The following is a 19,027-nucleotide window of genomic DNA, read 5'->3' on the forward strand; positions in this document are numbered from 1 at the left end:
ATTCTCAACACAAAAATACAATAAAACTCCGAGTAGATTATTCATGCGAAGTTTTTGCGCTGGGGAATGGAAATGAGAAAAAGTACAGGAGCTCTTATGTAATTGTACTTTCCAAACACACACGTGGGAATTCGAACGAGTTTCTACAGCTATGTGTAAATGCTGACATGTAATAGCCAAGCAAATAAAAATACTGATTATGTACTATACTCTAAGACTTCGCGTATTGCTATAAGTGGTAGCTATAAGAGTGTTCTAATCATAAGGTTTTTATATAGTTTTAGGCAGTAGTCGTATGGCCTTTGACAATATTTGACTATATTTCTACATAAAAATCCTTCATTCACATATATCGACAACCAATTATTTTCTGTTAAAACTACATCATAGTGTCGGCGGCTATTTGAAGCATATAAGTCATAACGATACCGACGGTCAATTTTTAAAGAGACCAATATCATGTATAGCAATCGGTTAAGTGCTACAAGCGCTACAACGCTAAGCTTTCAAATTCTTGAGAAACGTCAAAAGTAGCGAGCAACCGCCCAACGGAAGTGAATTGTAATACGCTCAAGCCCTGTTCAGTTTAAGTAATGTATTTAAAAATAACCAGAAACAAGTTTATAAATATCGACGGTGATCGGGTCGAAAATCAAATTTGATCTTCAAGTGTTCGAATCACCACAACTTACTGATACGCAGAAAGTTTGTCGTTAATATCGTAAAGAAAAAGAAAATGGTGAATGTTAAAGTTACTTTCAACAAGACTAGTGTCTTAAAGGTAAGCTGCCTATTCATTATAAATTAAAGTTAAAAAATTGAGCGAAAACAGTTGATTAGAAAAATTGATATCGAGCAATCTTAGACTTTTCATAAAGAGAAATTCATCAGACTATTTTCTTTTGATCAAATTTATCTTACACCAACTGAAACTAAATATTCCTAATGTGATAAATGAGAGATTTAACAACGAGGTTTTGATATGCCATCATGGCTTCGTAGCCGAAACCACGTAAATTATGACTCATGCTTAGTACACAAGTGACCCATACAAACTATGAAAATTCCGACCAATTTCTATTAAAGTTTTTCAAATCATGTATATGTTAGCATCTTGAGATAACAATGCAATTTCTTATTACAGATTCTGGCTGTTCTGGTATCCTGCATCCTGGTCAAATCAAGTTCGAAACAGGGCACCCTATCTCAACGCCTGCTACGGAGAGCGAAGAGAAGCACATGCATTAGAAGCAACAACCCCGAAAATTTCGAACGAACATTACCAGAGAACCTCAGTAAACCAAGTAAGTCGAAATTGTGTATTACAATGAGTCTTTATATACAGTAAATCAAGATGCCGTAGGTCACAATGGATATTTCAATTCTTGATTTTCCTGAAGGGTAAAAATACCCAACGTTCCTAAGCAATCCATACACTTTTCCTTTACAACGCTTCAATTGGCTAAGATGACCTTTCGATGACATTCAAATTAGAATTGAAAAATTCGAATTGTCCGTAAAAGCGATAATTTAACTAAGCAGAAAGCCATCTTACAGTTATATTTCCCATTATAGATCTCCAATGTAAGCCAGGCTGTCATGAAGTGAAAGTTCAAGTTCAATACGCCATCGTGAAAAATGAAACATGGGTCGTCGGTTGCCGGACAAAGCCGTTCCCATCAAACGCACAACAAGTCTACAACATAGGTCAAGGTTACAAGTGGCAATGCATGAAAGGTTACAATCCTGTTATGGAGTATTCAACAACAATCGAATTTGAAGGTGACAACAAACTCGTACTCAAAAAAGATAAAGGAGTCTTACTTGGCTGCGAAAAAGCAAGTTGAATGCAATCCAGAGACATCGAAGCTTATCGTTTTAAACTATTTATACAATTGAAATTGCAAATTATGTCATGTGACACAAAAAATATAAATGTATTTTCTAAATTTCATATAATATAATCGACAAAGTAGAAGCATAAGTATATTATTAGGAGAGTCAATTATCTTATTTAATGTAGAAATCTGGCATCTTTAGGAAGAGCATTTTAATTGTTGTACGCATAGATACTATTTAAAAGATTATTATATTTATCATAAATATTATTATTGTATTTTAAATTATTCCCATTTCAATAGAATGGCACTATTTATGTGAAACGTATTTAATAAAATATATTTAATGAAATATAAATTTATTTCGATTTGAAATGACTGATCTGCTTTTCGAGACAATCGTAAATTTCACATTACCTTTTTTCGTGTTTCCGATTTATGATCTCATGGTAAAAATTTGGATCATCCCACTCCGTTTCCTGTTGGCAGGGCTCACTAGGTATACGCGTGGTTCATTTCCTACATTTGAAAACAAAATTGAATGTTTGAAATAGTCAGGTTTATAGTGGACACATTATAAAGTGAATAACTTTCACGTGAAATTCAAACATAAAAAAGCGCTTATCAAACAGGAGCCTTCATCTTGCATTGTTCTAAAACCGATCAGAAAAACCGTTAGAGCAATTGCATTTTGAAAAACCAGCCGCAGGTGGAAGCACGAAGTTCAAGACGAGCATGTCAACATCATGACCTTGCAAAAACATCATAACCAGGCTTAAGCTTTCTTCCCACCCGGAAATGCGAGCTAAATATTCACTAAAGTCCAACACACTTACGCGTTTTTCTTGAATTGACGACTATAAGGGTAATGGGATACCTATGGTTACATTTATGTACACTGTGATACACCGGCGCTACATCGATATGTGGAATAATGCATGGAAACTATGTGCAAAAGACGCCATAAGTCACGATTACGAATAGCAGCTTGCTTCAGTTATATGGTGCCCACAAAGAATGACCATATAACAGTAAGGTTTTCGTTTTCCATTTAGGTTAGTAGACACTGGTTCGTTTGTTTGGAATATTACCAGCCGAAACAAACGAGAATGTTAGCAATATATAAATATCGCTTAGACGTTTTCACGTTCGGGACAAACTAATCCGGGGGATTGCGGAGGATTGCGGAGGACTTCAATGACTTTATTGTACGTGATTTATTAATCCGTGGATTTCATCCAACCAAAATTACATAAAGTTAATGTACCAGTAAATATATTGCTAGTACGACGAGGCTCATAGCTGTCAAGCGACGAAACACAAGGTAAGACCCTGTTATTAGCACAAAGACATGTCAATGGGAGTCACGTACAAATAAAGATTATGTAGCAGGAATACCATTGTAAACACAGGTATTCTAGCCAGTTGCAAATATATTTTGTAACTATCTTAACAGCCAACAGAAGGAAAGATCACATTCATAGATTGATGTCGACAGTGATTAGATACGTCATACTAAATAGCGCCTTACAAAACGACAACGGTCTGTATATAAGAGGCAGCATCAAAGTGATCTTTCTAGAGTTCACTTGATCCCTAATTCACCGAAAATTAGTTGGTACGTTAAGCGTGTGATTGGTGTGAAATCTTATAAAAAAGAACAGGAGAAAGATGGCGCTGGGAATTCTACGATATGGTACAGAGTAAACATGTGCACTTCAATAGCTAAGTATTCGATAATTTACACATACGCTAGGTAATTAGGTAATTGATATTTTATAAATAGCATCTGTCCTGTTATCCGATTGATCTAAAGTACATAAATTAAAGTAGATAATGTAAAGACATTAAACGAAAAGGAAAGATCTGTATATGCCACAGCTATTTTTAATTGTTGCTCTTCGTGTAAACATATGTCTTGGAAACTGTACAATTCCAAATTTCTAAAAAAATATTCCCATGCATTGATTAGTTCATAATAAGGTTTTATTTCAAAATGATGTAGGATAATGTTATAAAAAGCAGTGTAATACAGTACATAAAAATGCGTTTCCGCTTATTCTTACAAAATCGAAAGAATCGAGTTGCTAGAAACGTCTTTATAGATAGTAAGGTATTGTAACATTGACCTCGTGCAAATTGATTCCAGAAAATATATTCATTACAAACGTGTTATTTGAAAAAAGTTTTATTTGGTAGGCCTATATGCGTTCGTCTTCAACGACGACAACCGCTTTAATAGATAAATCACAGTGGTCAGACTCCATGCTGACCCAATTAACTAAATAGTTAAATGGTCAATGAAAGATATAGCAATTTAATTTACAAAACATAATTCTAATAAAGTAAACCATTTCATTACATTAGAACATTTTAAAGTAATCAAATATAAGAACAATTGCTCTACAATACTACGTCCACAATGTATAATATGGAATTGCTGCTTTCTGCTTGATATGCTCGAAAAACTTAACTGAGCCCAATTACTCTTTTCTCAGTTCAGTTAACGTTTAATATGTTAAAACCGACAACGCTTGTATTGGAAAAATATACAAGTTGAACATTCGAAGTGTTAGATTTTTATACAAATGTCAGCTGCTTTTTGGCAATTCTTTCGCTGAGGTGTTTCCTAGTTTCTTTGCATTTAACGTTCTTTTATCATAAAAAGCATTTTCTGCAAAAAGACAGCACAAGCATGTTGTATCATTTAGAACTGTTAAATTTTGTTGTTTTTAAGATGGGGGGAAATTTACCGTGCGTACCTTTGTGGTTAGTCGGTTGATCACGCATATCCGATATTCAGCAGTGGATATTTCTGTAAACATGGTTTACCGTAACTGCGTAATAGTATCATTGATAAAGCGCATTAAGTAAATACGACAAGTTTTTTTAAATAAACATGTTTCAACATCTCATGATGCCATCTTCAGTATTTAAGAAAGAGTATTATGTTTGTGATAAATATATAAGAGTAAAATTGTATGTATCATATCACTTTTTATATATTTATCACAAACATAATACTTTTCTTATATACTGTGGCATCATGAGATGTTGAAACATGTTTATTAAAAACTATTTATAAAATATGGTTTAGTTGCCGCCATAATTGAGATTGTTTGTTTTCCTGTTTTTGTGATCAAGGTAAATGGTACATAAAACAAATTCAGATATGTTGCCTGATATTAGCTACTTGAAACTGAGCCCCGTAAATGTGCACAAGACTTTTGGTTGAAAAAATGATTACATGTTTGTAGATTTAGATCGTCCAGGTTAGTAGAGTCCTGAGAAGGACTGTTAGTGTTGATGTTGATTGACGTTTCGACAACTTAGCGGTAGTCATCTTCAGAGTCAAGACGAAACGTCAGTAAACATCAACACCAACAGTCCTTCTCAGGACTCTGCTAACCTGGACGATCTACATCTACAAACATATAGCGATACTCCCGGATACAAATCATTTACTTTATTAAGAAGCAATGAACTATAAAAATTTCCCAATTGCATGACAACGTGCTAATATTCAGGGCTAGGTGCAAATGATTTAGTGTATCGTATCAGTTGGGCACTGGAAAAAATACATCTTAAAAAAATCCCCAAAAATAAATAATACTGACTTTCCTAGCCACTGCGTTTGCGCAGGTTTTCATTAAAAGCTGCGAGATGAACAAAATAGATCGTATATACGCATGCGCATGCTACAAAAACAATCGCAATCGTTCCATCGACAGGTTCTGGCATTCCTCTCATCCTCAACAGTAGTCTTATCATGGAAACACGGCAGTCTATCAGAAGACCTATTGGGAAGAGCTAGGAGAAGCACGTGCTTACAAAGCAGCAGTCCCAAGCATCTGAATTTTCTAAAAAACTTCAACCTTGTCAGTGAGTAGAACGTTATGTCGGCATTTTGCTTTCGAGTTAACAGTGTTAAGCATTGTAGCTACTATTTCCCTTGACCCTTGAAAAGGAAAGATTCTATCACACGTGTTCCCTTTCATGCAAGTGTTTCGAATTGGCCGAGTTTCGAATGAGCCATTTTTACCACAATAACGTGTAGATTCCTATACTTTTATGTATAGGTCATTAGGAGATGGGCTGTGCACTCCAAAGGCCATCAAATTTTTTTTTCTTACCTGATATTTTACTTTGAGAATTTCTATTAATTATAAGTCCCCCCCAAAATCATATTCAATCGAATCTCGAGTTCCTCCAAAGTCCATTTAGTTTTGAAGTCAGGAAAATATGTCTACGACATAATAGATGATCAACCTTCATCGCCTCGTGAAAATCCAGTGTTCGTATTCTAAATTTAAAATTTCGAAGCTAATGACAACTTTGCTTTATCACCCACTAGTCACTTTAGCAAAGATATCGCTTTTCTTCGGTTAAGAATACGAAAGGAAATTACAATAATTGAGTGGTTGTTCATTTAAGGATATTGAAAGACTCGTAGCTACTAAAAATGGTAAACGTGCTTTGTTTTGAAACGTGACATACATATTAAATAAGTCATTGTTTTGATGAAATTTCAACTCCCTGTTAAACGGTTGAAATCAAAGAGTGTCGTGACATGTCTGCACAGTGGCATGTCCTAAGAGGGAATGTTGCTGTTGATATCGACCGACGTTTCGACATCCTTAGTCATCCCCACAGTCAACACCAACACCAACAGTCCTTCTATAAGCACTGAACTAATCGGAACCTGGACGATCTACATTTACAAACACGACTTATCGTCGAAAAAAGAAAGCTTTATGTCCGCATGTATGGCTATTTAACTTGTTCAATTGTCCACCGTTGAACTTTTTCAAAAACACAAAAAGGTCACATCAATTATTAATACATCAAAATAACTAGCTATTTAAAAATTTATCAAACATCCGCCACAGTTACATTGACGTCTTTCGCATTTGCGCATCCTCAAAATAACGTGTGTTTCTTGGAAAATTTCATGAAACACAAAATGTATAAGCATGGCTAATTAATCAAGTATGTAGCTACGACGATACAGACTTTCCATCGGATACACCGTCACAGGACTTTTTTACAGTAAGCCAATTTAAAAGCTACGTGTGTCAGTGTGGATGTGCAACGATGATATTGAAATAATGTACTCATGTTAAAAAAAATACATTCTCAACACAAAAATACAATAAAACTCCGAGTAGATTATTCATGCGAAGTTTTTGCGCTGGGGAATGGAAATGAGAAAAAGTACAGGAGCTCTTATGTAATTGTACTTTCCAAACACACACGTGGGAATTCGAACGAGTTTCTACAGCTATGTGTAAATGCTGACATGTAATAGCCAAGCAAATAAAAATACTGATTATGTACTATACTCTAAGACTTCGCGTATTGCTATAAGTGGTAACTATAAGAGTGTTCCGATCATAAGGTTTTTATATAGTTTTAGGCAGTAGTCGTATGGCCTAATCTTTGACAATATTTGACTATATTTCTACATAAAAATCCTTCATTCACATATATCGACAACCAATTATTTTCTGTTAAAACTACATCATAGTGTCGGCGGCTATTTGAAGCATATAAGTCATAACGATACCGACGGTCAATTTTTAAAGAGACCAATATCATGTAAAGCAATCGGTTAAGTGCTACAAGCGCTACAACGCGAAGCTTTCAAATTCTTGAGAAACGTCAAAAGTAGCGAGCAACCGTCCAACGGAACTGAATTGTAATACGCTCAAGCCCTGTTCAGTTTAAGTAATGTATTTAAAAATAACCAGAAACAAGTTTATAAATATCGAAGGTGATCGGGTCGAAAATCAAATTTGATCTTCAAGTGTTCGAATCACCACAACTTACTGATACGCAGAAAGTTTGTCGTTAATATCGTAAAGAAAAAGAAAATGGTGAATGTTAAAGTTACTTTCAACAAGACTAGTGTCTTAAAGGTAAGCTGCCTATTCATTATAAATTAAAGTTAAAAAATTGAGCGAAAACAGTTGATTAGAAAAATTGATATCGAGCATTCTTAGACTTTTCATAAAGAGAAATTTATCAGAGTATTTTTTTTTGATCAAATTTATCTTACACCAACTGAAACTAAATATTCCTAATGTGATAAATGAGAGATTTAACAACGAGGTTTTGATATGCCATCATGGCTTCGTAGCCGAAACCACGTAAATTATGACTCATGCTTAGTACACAAGTGACCCATACAAACTATGAAAATTCCGACCAATTTCTATTAAAGTTTTTCAAATCATGTATATGTTAGCTACTTGAGATAACAATGCAATTTCTTATTACAGATTCTGGCTGTTCTGGTATCCTGCATCCTGGTCAAATCAAGTTCAAACAGGGCACCCTGCAATCTCAACTGCCTGCCTACGGAAGAGAAGCACATGCATTGCAGAAGCAACAACCCCGAAAATTTCGAACGAACATTACCAGAGAACCTCAGTAAACCAAGTAAGTCGAAATTGTGTATTACAATGAGTCTTTATATACAGTAAATCAAGATGCCGTAGGTCACAATGGATATTTCAATTCTTGATTTTCCTGAAGGGTAAAAATACCCAACGTTCCTAAGCAATCCATACACTTTTCCTTTACAACGCTTCAATTGGCTAAGATGACCTTTCGATGACATTCAAATTAGAATTGAAAAATTCGAATTGTCCGTAAAAGCGATAATTTAACTAAGCAGAAAGCCATCTTACAGTTATATTTCCCATTATAGATCTCCAATGTAAGCCAGGCTGTCATGAAGTGAAAGTTCAAGTTCAATACGCCATCGTGAAAAATGAAACATGGGTCGTCGGTTGCCGGACAAAGCCGTTCCCATCAAACGCACAACAAGTCTACAACATAGGTCAAGGTTACAAGTGGCAATGCATGAAAGGTTACAATCCTGTTATGGAGTATTCAACAACAATCGAATTTGAAGGTGATGACAAACTCGTACTCAAAAAAGGTAAAGGAGTCTTACTTGGCTGCGAAAAAGCAAGTTGAATGCAATCCAGAGACATCGAAGCTTATCGTTTTAAACCATTTTATACAATTGAAATTGCAAATTATGTCATGTGACACAAAAAACATAAAAGCATTTTCTAAATTTCATATAATATAATCGACAAAGTAGAAGCATAAGTATATTATTAGGAGAGTCAATTATCTTATTTAATGTAGAAATCTGGCATCTTTAGGAAGAGCATTTTAATTGTTGTACGCATAGATACTATTTAAAAGATTATTATATTTATCATAAATATTATTATTGTATTTTAAATTATTCCCATTTCAATAGAATGGCACTATTTATGTGAAACGTATTTAATAAAATATATTTAATGAAATATAAATTTATTTCGATTTGAAATGACTGATCTTCTTTTCGAGACAATCGTAAATTTCACATTACCTTTTTTCGTGTTTCCGATTTATGATCTCATGGTAAAAATTTGGATCATCCCACTCCGTTTCCTGTTGGCAGGGCTCACTAGGTATACGCGTGGTTCATTTCCTACATTTGAAAACAAAACTGAATGTTTGAAATAGTCAGGTTTATAGTGGAAACATTATAAAGTGAACAACTTTCACGTGAAATTCAAACATATAAAAAGCGCTTATCAAACAGGAGCCTTCATCTTGCATTGTTCTCAAACCGATCAGAAAAACCGTTGGAGCAATTGCATATCGAAAAACCAGCCGCAGGTGGAAGCACGAAGTTAAAGACGAGCATGTCAACATCATGACCTTGCAAAAAACATCATAACCAGGCTTAAGATTTCTTCCCACTCCGGAAGTGCGAGCTAAATATTCCACTAAAGTCCAACACACTTACGCGTTTTTCTTGAATTGACGACTATAAGGGTAATGGGATACCTATGGTTACATTTATGTACACTGTGATACACCGGCGCTACATCGATATGTGGAATAATGCATGGAAACTATGTGCAAAAGACGCCATAAGGCACGATTACGAATAGCAGCTTGCTTCGGTTATATGGTGCCCACAAAGAATGACCACATAACAGTAAGGATTTTGTTTTCCATTTAGGTTAGTAGACACTGGTTCGTTTGTTTGGAATATTACCAGCCGAAACAAACGAGAATGTTAGCAATATATAAATATCGCTTAGACGTTTTCACGTTCGGGACAAACTAATCCGGGGGATTGCGGAGGATTGCGGAGGACTTCAATGACTTTATTGTACGTGATTTATTAATCCGTGGATTTCATCCAACCAAAATTACATAAAGTTAATGTACCAGTAAATATATTGCTAGTACGACGAGGCTCATAGCTGTCAAGCGACGAAACACAAGGTAAGACCCTGTTATTAGCACAAAGACATGTCAATGGGAGTCACGTACAAATAAAGATTATGTAGCAGGAATACCATTGTAAACACAGGTATTCTAGCCAGTTGCAAATATATTTTGTAACTATCTTAACAGCCAACAGAAGGAAAGATCACATTCATAGATTGATGTCGACAGTGATTAGATACGTCATACTAAATAGCGCCTTACAAAACGACAACGGTCTGTATATAAGAGGCAGCATCAAAGTGATCTTTCTAGAGTTCACTTGATCCCTAATTCACCGAAAATTAGTTGGTACGTTAAGCGTGTGATTGGTGTGAAATCTTATAAAAAGAACAGGAGAAAGATGGCGCTGGGAATTCTACGATATGTTATCAAAGTAAGTAAACATGTGCACTTCAATAGCTAAGTAATTGATATTTTATAAATAGCATCTGCCCTGTTATCCGGTTGATCTAAAGTACATAAATTAAAGTAGATAATGTAAAGACATTAAACGAAAAGGAAAGATCTGTATATGCCACAGCTATTTTTAATTGTTGCTCTTCGTGTAAACATATGTCTTGGAAACTGTACAATTCCGAATTTCTAAAAATATTCCCATGCATTGATTAGTTCATAATAAGGTTTTATTTCAAAATGATGTAGGATAATGTTATAAAAAGCAGTGTAATACAGTACACAAAAAATGCGTTTCCGCTTATTCTTACAAAATCGAAAGAAACGAGTTGCTAGAAACGTCTTTATAGATAGTAAGGTATTGTAACATTGACCTCGTGCAAATTGATTCCAGAAAATATATTCATTACAAACGTGTTATTTGAAAAAAGTTTTATTTGGTAGGCCTATATGCGTTCGTCTTCAACGACGACAACCGCTTTAATAGATAAATCACAGTGGTCAGACTCCATGCTGACCCAATTAACTAAATAGTTAAATGGTCAATGAAAGATATAGCAATTTAATTTACAAAACATAATTCTAATAAAGTAAACCATTTCATTACATTAGAACATTTTAAAGTAATCAAATATAAGAACAATTGCTCTACAATACTACGTCCACAATGTATAATATGGAATTGCTGCTTTCTGCTTGATATGCTCGAAAAAAACTTAACTGAGCCCAATTACTCTTTTCTCAGTTCAGTTAACGTTTAATATGTTAAAACCGACAACGCTTGTATTGGAAAAATTATACAAGTTGAACATTCGAAGTGTTAGATTTTTATACAAATGTCAGCTGCTTTTTGGCACTTCTTTCGCTGAGGAGTTTCCTACTTTCTTTGCATTTAACGTTCTTTTATCATAAAAAGCATTTTGTAACACAGTACTTTCTGCAAAAAGACAACATAAGCATGTTGTATCATTTAGAACTGTTAAATTTTGTTGTTTTTAAGATGGGGGGAAATTTACCGTGCGTACCTTTGTGGTTAGTCGGTTGATCACGCATATCCGATATTAAGCAGTGGATATTTCTGTAAACATGGTTTACCGTAACTGCGTAATAGTATCATTGATAAAGTGCAATAAGTAAATACGACAAGTTTTTTTAAATAAACATGTTTCAACATCTCATGATGCCATCTTCAGTATTTAAGAAAGAGTATTATGTTTGTGATAAATATATAAGAGATGTTGAAACATGTTTATTTAAAAAAAACTTGTCGTATTTATTAAATATGGTTTAGTTGCCGCCATAATTGAGATTGTTGGTTTCCTGTTTTTGTGATCTAGGATAAATGGTACAAAAAAACAAATTCAGATATGTTGCCTGATATTAGCTACTTGAAACTGAGCCCCTGTAAGCGTGTACAAGTCTTTTTGGTTGTAAAAATTCTTGCCTACAAAGAAGCAATGATTACATGTTTGTAGATTTAGATCGTCCAGGTTAGTAGAGTCCTGAGAAGGACTGTTAGTGTTGATGTTGATTGACGTTTCGACAACTTAGCGGTAGTCATCTTCAGAGTCAAGACGAAACGTCAGTCAACATCAACACCAACAGTCCTTCTCAGGACTCTGCTAACCTGGACGATCTACATCTACAAACATATAGCGATACTCCCGGATACAAATCATTTACTTTATTAAGAAGCAATGAACTATAAAAATTTCCCAATTGCATGACAACGTGCTAATATTCAGGGCTAGGTGCAAATGATTTAGTGTATCGTATCAGTTGGGCACTGGAAAAAATACATCTTAAAAAAATCCCCAAAAATAAATAATACTGACTTTCCTAGCCACTGCGTTTGCGCAGGTTTTCATTAAAAAGATAGTATATACGCATGCGCATGCTTACAAAAACAATCGCAATCGTTCCATCGACAGGTTCTGGCATTCCTCTCATCCTCAACAGTAGTCTTATCATGGAAACACGGCAGTCTATCAGAAGACCTATTGGGAAGAGCTAGGAGAAGCACGTGCTTACAAAGCAGCAGTCCCAAGCATCTGAATTTTCTAAAAAACTTCAACCTTGTCAGTGAGTAGCACGTTATGTCGGCAATTTGCTTTCGAGTTAACAGTGTTAAGCATTGTAGCTACTATTTCCCTTGACCCTTGAAAAGGAAAGATTCTATCACACGTGTTCCCTTTCATGCAAGTGTTTCGAATTGGCCGAGTTTCGAATGAGCCATTTTTACCACAATAACGTGTAGATTCCTATACTTTTATATATAGGTCATTAGGAGATGGGCTGTGCACTTCAAAGGCCATCAAATTTTTTTTTCTTACCTGATATTTTACTTTGAGAATTTCTATTAATTATAAGTCCCCCCAAAAATCATATTCAATCGAATCTCGAGTTCCTCCAAAGTCCATTTAGTTTTGAAGTCAGGAAAATATGTCTACGACATAATAGATGATCAACCTTCATCGCCTCGTGAAAATCCAGTGTTCGTATTCTAAATTTAAAATTTCGAAGCCAATGACAACTTTGCTTTATCACCCACTAGTCACTTTAGCAAAGATATCGCTTTTCTTCGGTTCAAGAATACGAAAGGAAATTACAATAATTGAGTGGTTGTTCATTTAAGGATATTGAAAGACTCGTAGCTACTAAAAATGGTAAACGTGCTTTGTTTTGAAACGTGACATACATATTAAATAAATCATTGTGTTGATGAAAATTCAACTCCCCTGTTAAACGGTTTAAATCAAAGAGTGTCGTGACATGTCTGCACAGTGGCATGTCCTAAGAGGGAATGTTGCTGTTGATATCGACCGACGTTTCGACATCCTTAGTCATCCCCACAGTCAACACCAACACCAACAGTCCTTCTATAAGCACTGAACTAATCGGAACCTGGACGATCTACATTTACAAACACGACTTATCGTCGAAAAAAGAAAGCTTTATGTCCGCATGTATGGCTATTTAACTTGTTCAATTGTCCACCGTTGAACTTTTTCAAAAACACAAAAAGGTCTGACCAAATATTAATACATCAACATAACTAGCTATCTAAAAATTTATCAAACATCCGTCACAGTTACATTGACGTCTTTCGCATTTGCGCATCCTCAAAATAACGTGTGTTTCTTGGAAAATTTCATGAAACACAAAATGTATAAGCATGGCTAATTAATCAAGTATGTCGCAACGACGATACAGACTTTTCATCGGATACACCACACGGCCACAGGACTTTTTTACAGTAAGCCAATTAAAAGGTTACGTGTGTCAGTGTGGATGTGCAACGATGATATTGAAATAATGTACTCATGTTAAAAAAAATACATTCTCAACACAAAAATACAATAAAACTCCGAGTAGATTATTCATGCGAAGTTTTTGCGCTGGGGAATGGAAATGAGAAAAAGTACAGGAGCTCTTATGCAATTGTACTTTCCAAACGCACACGTGGGAATTTGAACGAGTTTCTACAGCTATGTGTAAATGCTGACATGTAATAGCCAAGCAAATAAAAATACTGATTATGTACTATACTCTAAGACTTCGCGTATTGCTATAAGTGGTAGCTATAAGGGTGTTCTAATCATAAGTTTTTATAGTTTCAGGCAGCAGTCGTATGGCCTCATCTTTGACCATATTTCACCATATTTCTACATAAAAAATCCTTTATTCACATACATCGACAACCAATTATTTTCTGTTAAAACTACATCATAGTGTCGGCGGCTATTTGAAGCATATAAGTCATAACGATACCGACGGCCAGTTTTTAAAGAGACCAATATCATGTATAGCAATCGGTTAAGTGCTACAAGCGCTACAACGCTAAGCTTTCAAATTCTTGAGAAACGTCAAAAGTAGCGAGCAACCGCCCAACGGAACTGAATTGTAATACGCTCAAGCCCTGTTCAGTTTAAGTAATGTATTTAAAAATAACCAGAAACAAGTTTATAAATATCGAAGGTGATCGGGTCGAAAATCAAATTTGATCTTCAAGTGTTCGAATCACCACAACTTACTGATACGCAGAAAGTTTGTCGTTAATATCGTAAAGAAAAAGAAAATGGTGAATGTTAAAGTTACTTTCAACAAGACTAGTGTCTTAAAGGTAAGCTGCCTATTCATTATAAATTAAAGTTAAAAAATTGAGCGAAAACAGTTGATTAGAAAAATTGATATCGAGCAATCTTAGACTTTTCATAAAGAGAAATTCATCAGACTATTTTCTTTTGATCAAATTTATCTTACACAAACTGAAACTAAATATTCCTAATGTAATAAATGACAGATTTAACAACGAGGTTTAGATATGCCATCATGGCTTTGTAGCCTAAACCACGTAAATTATGACTCATGATTTGTACACAAGTGACCCATACAAAAACTATGAAAATTCCGACCAATTTCTATTAAAGTTTTTCAAATCATGTATATGTTAGCTACTTGAGATAACAATGCAATTTCTTATTACAGATTCTGGCTGTTCTGGTATCCTGCATCCTGGTCAAATCAAGTTCGAAACAGGGCACCCTATCTCAACGCCTGCTACGGAGAGCGAAGAGAAGCACATGCATTAGAAGCAACAACCCCGAAAATTTCGAACGAACATTACCAGAGAACCTCAGTAAACCAAGTAAGTCGAAATTGTGTATTACAATGAGTCTTTATATACAGTAAATCAAGATGCCGTAGGTCACAATGGATATTTCAATTCTTGATTTTCCTGAAGGGTAAAAATACCCAACGTTCCTAAGCAATCCATACACTTTTCCTTTACAACGCTTCAATTGGCTAAGATGACCTTTCGATGACATTCAAATTAGAATTGAAAATTCGAATTGTCCGTAAAAGCGATAATTTAACTAAGCAGAAAGCCATCTTACAGTTATATTTCCCATTATAGATCTCCAATGTAAGCCAGGCTGTCATGAAGTGAAAGTTCAAGTTCAATACGCCATCGTGAAAAATGAAACATGGGTCGTCGGTTGCCGGACAAAGCCGTTCCCATCAAACGCACAACAAGTCTACAACATAGGTCAAGGTTACAAGTGGCAATGCATGAAAGGTTACAATCCTGTTATGGAGTATTCAACAACAATCGAATTTGAAGGTGATGACAAACTCGTACTCAAAAAGTAAAGGAGTCTTACTTGGCTGCGAAAAGCAAGTTGAATGCAATCCAGAGACATCGAAGCTTATCGTTTTAAACTATTTATACAATTGAAATTGCAAATTATGTCATGTGACACAAAAAACATAAAAGCATTTTCTAAATTTCATATAATATAATCGACAAAGTAGAAGCATAAGTATATTATTAGGAGAGTCAATTATCTTATTTAATGTAGAAATCTGGCATCTTTAGGAAGAGCATTTTAATTGTTGTACGCATAGATACTATTTAAAAGATTATTATATTTATCATAAATATTATTATTGTATTTTAAATTATTCCCATTTCAATAGAATGGCACTATTTATGTGAAACGTATTTAATAAAATATATTTAATAAAATATAAATTTATTTCGATTTGAAATGACTGATCTGCTTTTCGAGACAATCGTAAATTTTACATTACCTTTTTTCGTGTTTCCGATTTATGATCTCATGGTAAAAATTTGGATCATCCCACTCCGTTTCCTGTTGACAGGGCTCACTAGGTATACGCGTGGTTCATTTCCTACATTTGAAAACAAAACTGAATGTTTGAAATAGTCAGGTTTATAGTGGAAACATAAAGTGAATAACTTTCACGTGAAATTCAAACATAAAAAAGCGCTTATCAAACAGGAGCCTTCATCTTGCATTGTTCTAAAACCGATCAGAAAAACCGTTGGAGCAATTGCATATCGAAAAACCAGCCGCAGGTGGAAGCACGAAGTTAAAGACGAGCATGTCAACATCATGACCTTGCAAAAACATCATAACCAGGCTTAAGCTTTCTTCCCAACCGGAAAATGCGAGCTAAATATTCCACTAAAGTCCAACACACTTACGCGTTTTTCTTGAATTGACGACTATAAGGATAATGGGATACTTATGGTTACATTTATGTACACTGTGATACACCGGCGCTACATCGATATGTGGAATAATGCATGGAAACTATGTGCAAAAGACGCCATAAGGCACGATTACGAATAGCAGCTTGCTTCAGTTATATGGTGCCCACAAAGAATGACCATATAACAGTAAGGTTTTCGTTTTCCATTTAGGTTAGTAGACACTGGTTCGTTTGTTTGGAATATTACCAGCCGAAACAAACGAGAATGTTAGCAATATATAAATATCGCTTAGACGTTTTCACGTTCGGGACAAACTAATCCGGGGGATTGCGGAGGATTGCGGAGGACTTCAATGACTTTATTGTACGTGATTTATTAATCCGTGGATTTCATCCAACCAAAATTACATAAAGTTAATGTACCAGTAAATATATTGCTAGTACGACGAGGCTCATAGCTGTCAAGCGACGAAACACAAGGTAAGACCCTGTTATTAGCACAAAGACATGTCAATGGGAGTCACGTACAAATAAAGATTATGTAGCAGGAATACCATTGTAAACACAGGTATTCTAGCCAGTTGCAAATATATTTTGTAACTATCTTAACAGCCAACAGAAGGAAAGATCACATTCATAGATTGATGTCGACAGTGATTAGATACGTCATACTAAATAGCGCCTTACAAAACGACAACGGTCTGTATATAAGAGGCAGCATCAAAGTGATCTTTCTAGAGTTCACTTGATCCCTAATTCACCGAAAATTAGTTGGTACGTTAAGCGTGTGATTGGTGTGAAATCTTATAAAAAGAACAGGAGAAAGATGGCGCTGGGAATTCTACGATATGGTACAGAGTAAACATGTGCACTTCAATAGCTAAGTATTCGATAATTTACACATACGCTAGGTAATTAGGTAATTGATATTTTATAAATAGCATCTGCCCTGTTATCCGGTTGATCTAAAGTACATAAATTAAAGTAGATAATGTAAAGACATTAAACGAAAAGGAAAGATCTGTATATGCCACAGCTATTTTTAATTGTTGCTCTTCGTGTAAACATATGTCTTGGAAACTGTACAATTCCAAATTTCTAAAAAATATTCCCATGCATTGATTAGTTCATAATAAGGTTCTATTTCAAAATGATGTAGGATAATGTTATAAAAAGCAGTGTAATACAGTACATAAAAAATGCGTTTCCGCTTATTCTTACAAAATCGAAAGAATCGAGTTGCTAGAAACGTCTTTATAGATAGTAAGGTATTGTAACATTGACCTCGTGCAAACTGATTCCAGAAAATATATTCATTACAAACGTGTTATTTGAAAAAAGTTTTATTTGGTAGGCCTATATACGTTCGTCTTCAACGACGACAACCGCTTTAATAGATAAATCACAGTGGTCAGACTCCATGCTGACCCAATTAACTAAATAGTTAAATGGTCAATGAAAGATATAGCAATTTAATTTACAAAAACATAATTCTAATAAAGTAAACCATTTCATTACATTAGAACATTTTAAAGTAATCAAATATAAGAACAATTGCTCTACAATACTACGTCCACAATGTATAATATGGAATTGCTGCTTTCTGCTTGATATGCTCGAAAAAAACTTAACTGAGCCCAATTACTCTTTTCTCAGTTCAGTTAACGTTTAATATTTTAAAACCGACAACGCTTGTATTGGAAAAAATATACAAGTTGAACATTCGAAGTGTTAGATTTTTATACAAATGTCAGCTGCTTTTTGGCAATTCTTTCGCTGAGGTGTTTCCTAGTTTCTTTGCATTTAACGTTCTTTTATCATAAAAAGCATTTTCTGCAAAAAGACAGCACAAGCATGTTGTATCATTTAGAGCTGTTAAATTTTGTTGTTTTTAAGATAGGGGGAAATTTACCGTGCGTACCTTTGTGGTTAGTCGGTTGATCACACATATCCGGTATTCAGCAGTGGATATTTCTGTAAACATGGTTTACCGTAACTGCGTAATAGTATCATTGATAAAGCGCATTAAGTAAATACGACAAGTTTTTTTTAAATAAACATGTTTCAACATCTCATGTTGCCATCTTCAGTATTTAAGAAAGAGTATTATGTTTGTGATAAATATATAAGATACAGTGACACAATTTATACATATATAATAATCTACTCATAATTGTAAAAATTGTATCACTGTATCATATCACTTTTATATATATTTATCACAAACATAATACTCTTTCTTATATACTGAATGGCATCATGAGATGTTGAAACATGTTTATTTTAAAAAAACTTGTCGTATTTATAAAATATGGTTTAGTTGCCGCCATAATTGAGATTGTTTGTTTTCCTGTTTTTGTGATTCAAGGTAAATGGTACATACAAACAAATTCAGATATGTTGCCTGATATTAGCTACTTGAAACTGAGCCCCCGTAAATGTGCACAAGACTTTTTGGTTGAAAA

General features: G+C 34.6%; 1 protein-coding gene across 1 annotated transcript in view; it reads right to left on the reverse strand.

The window, feature by feature from the left end:
- LOC124439570 overlaps positions 1-19,027 on the reverse strand; it is a 70,759-nt gene that overhangs the window by 6,134 nt on the left and 45,598 nt on the right. Inside the window, exons 3-10 of the transcript XR_006946363.1 lie at positions 16,137-16,238; positions 15,440-15,580; positions 12,875-13,044; positions 9,232-9,333; positions 8,531-8,671; positions 5,972-6,141; positions 2,256-2,357; positions 1,556-1,696 (exon numbers count right to left, since the gene is read on the reverse strand). The gene's annotated coding sequence lies outside the window, so the exon portion shown is untranslated. The remainder of the gene's footprint in view (positions 1-1,555; positions 1,697-2,255; positions 2,358-5,971; positions 6,142-8,530; positions 8,672-9,231; positions 9,334-12,874; positions 13,045-15,439; positions 15,581-16,136; positions 16,239-19,027) is intronic.

Source organism: Xenia sp. Carnegie-2017, unplaced genomic scaffold (assembly GCF_021976095.1).
Source record: "Xenia sp. Carnegie-2017 unplaced genomic scaffold, XeniaSp_v1 HiC_scaffold_19, whole genome shotgun sequence".
NCBI lineage: Eukaryota > Metazoa > Cnidaria > Anthozoa > Malacalcyonacea > Xeniidae > Xenia > Xenia sp. Carnegie-2017.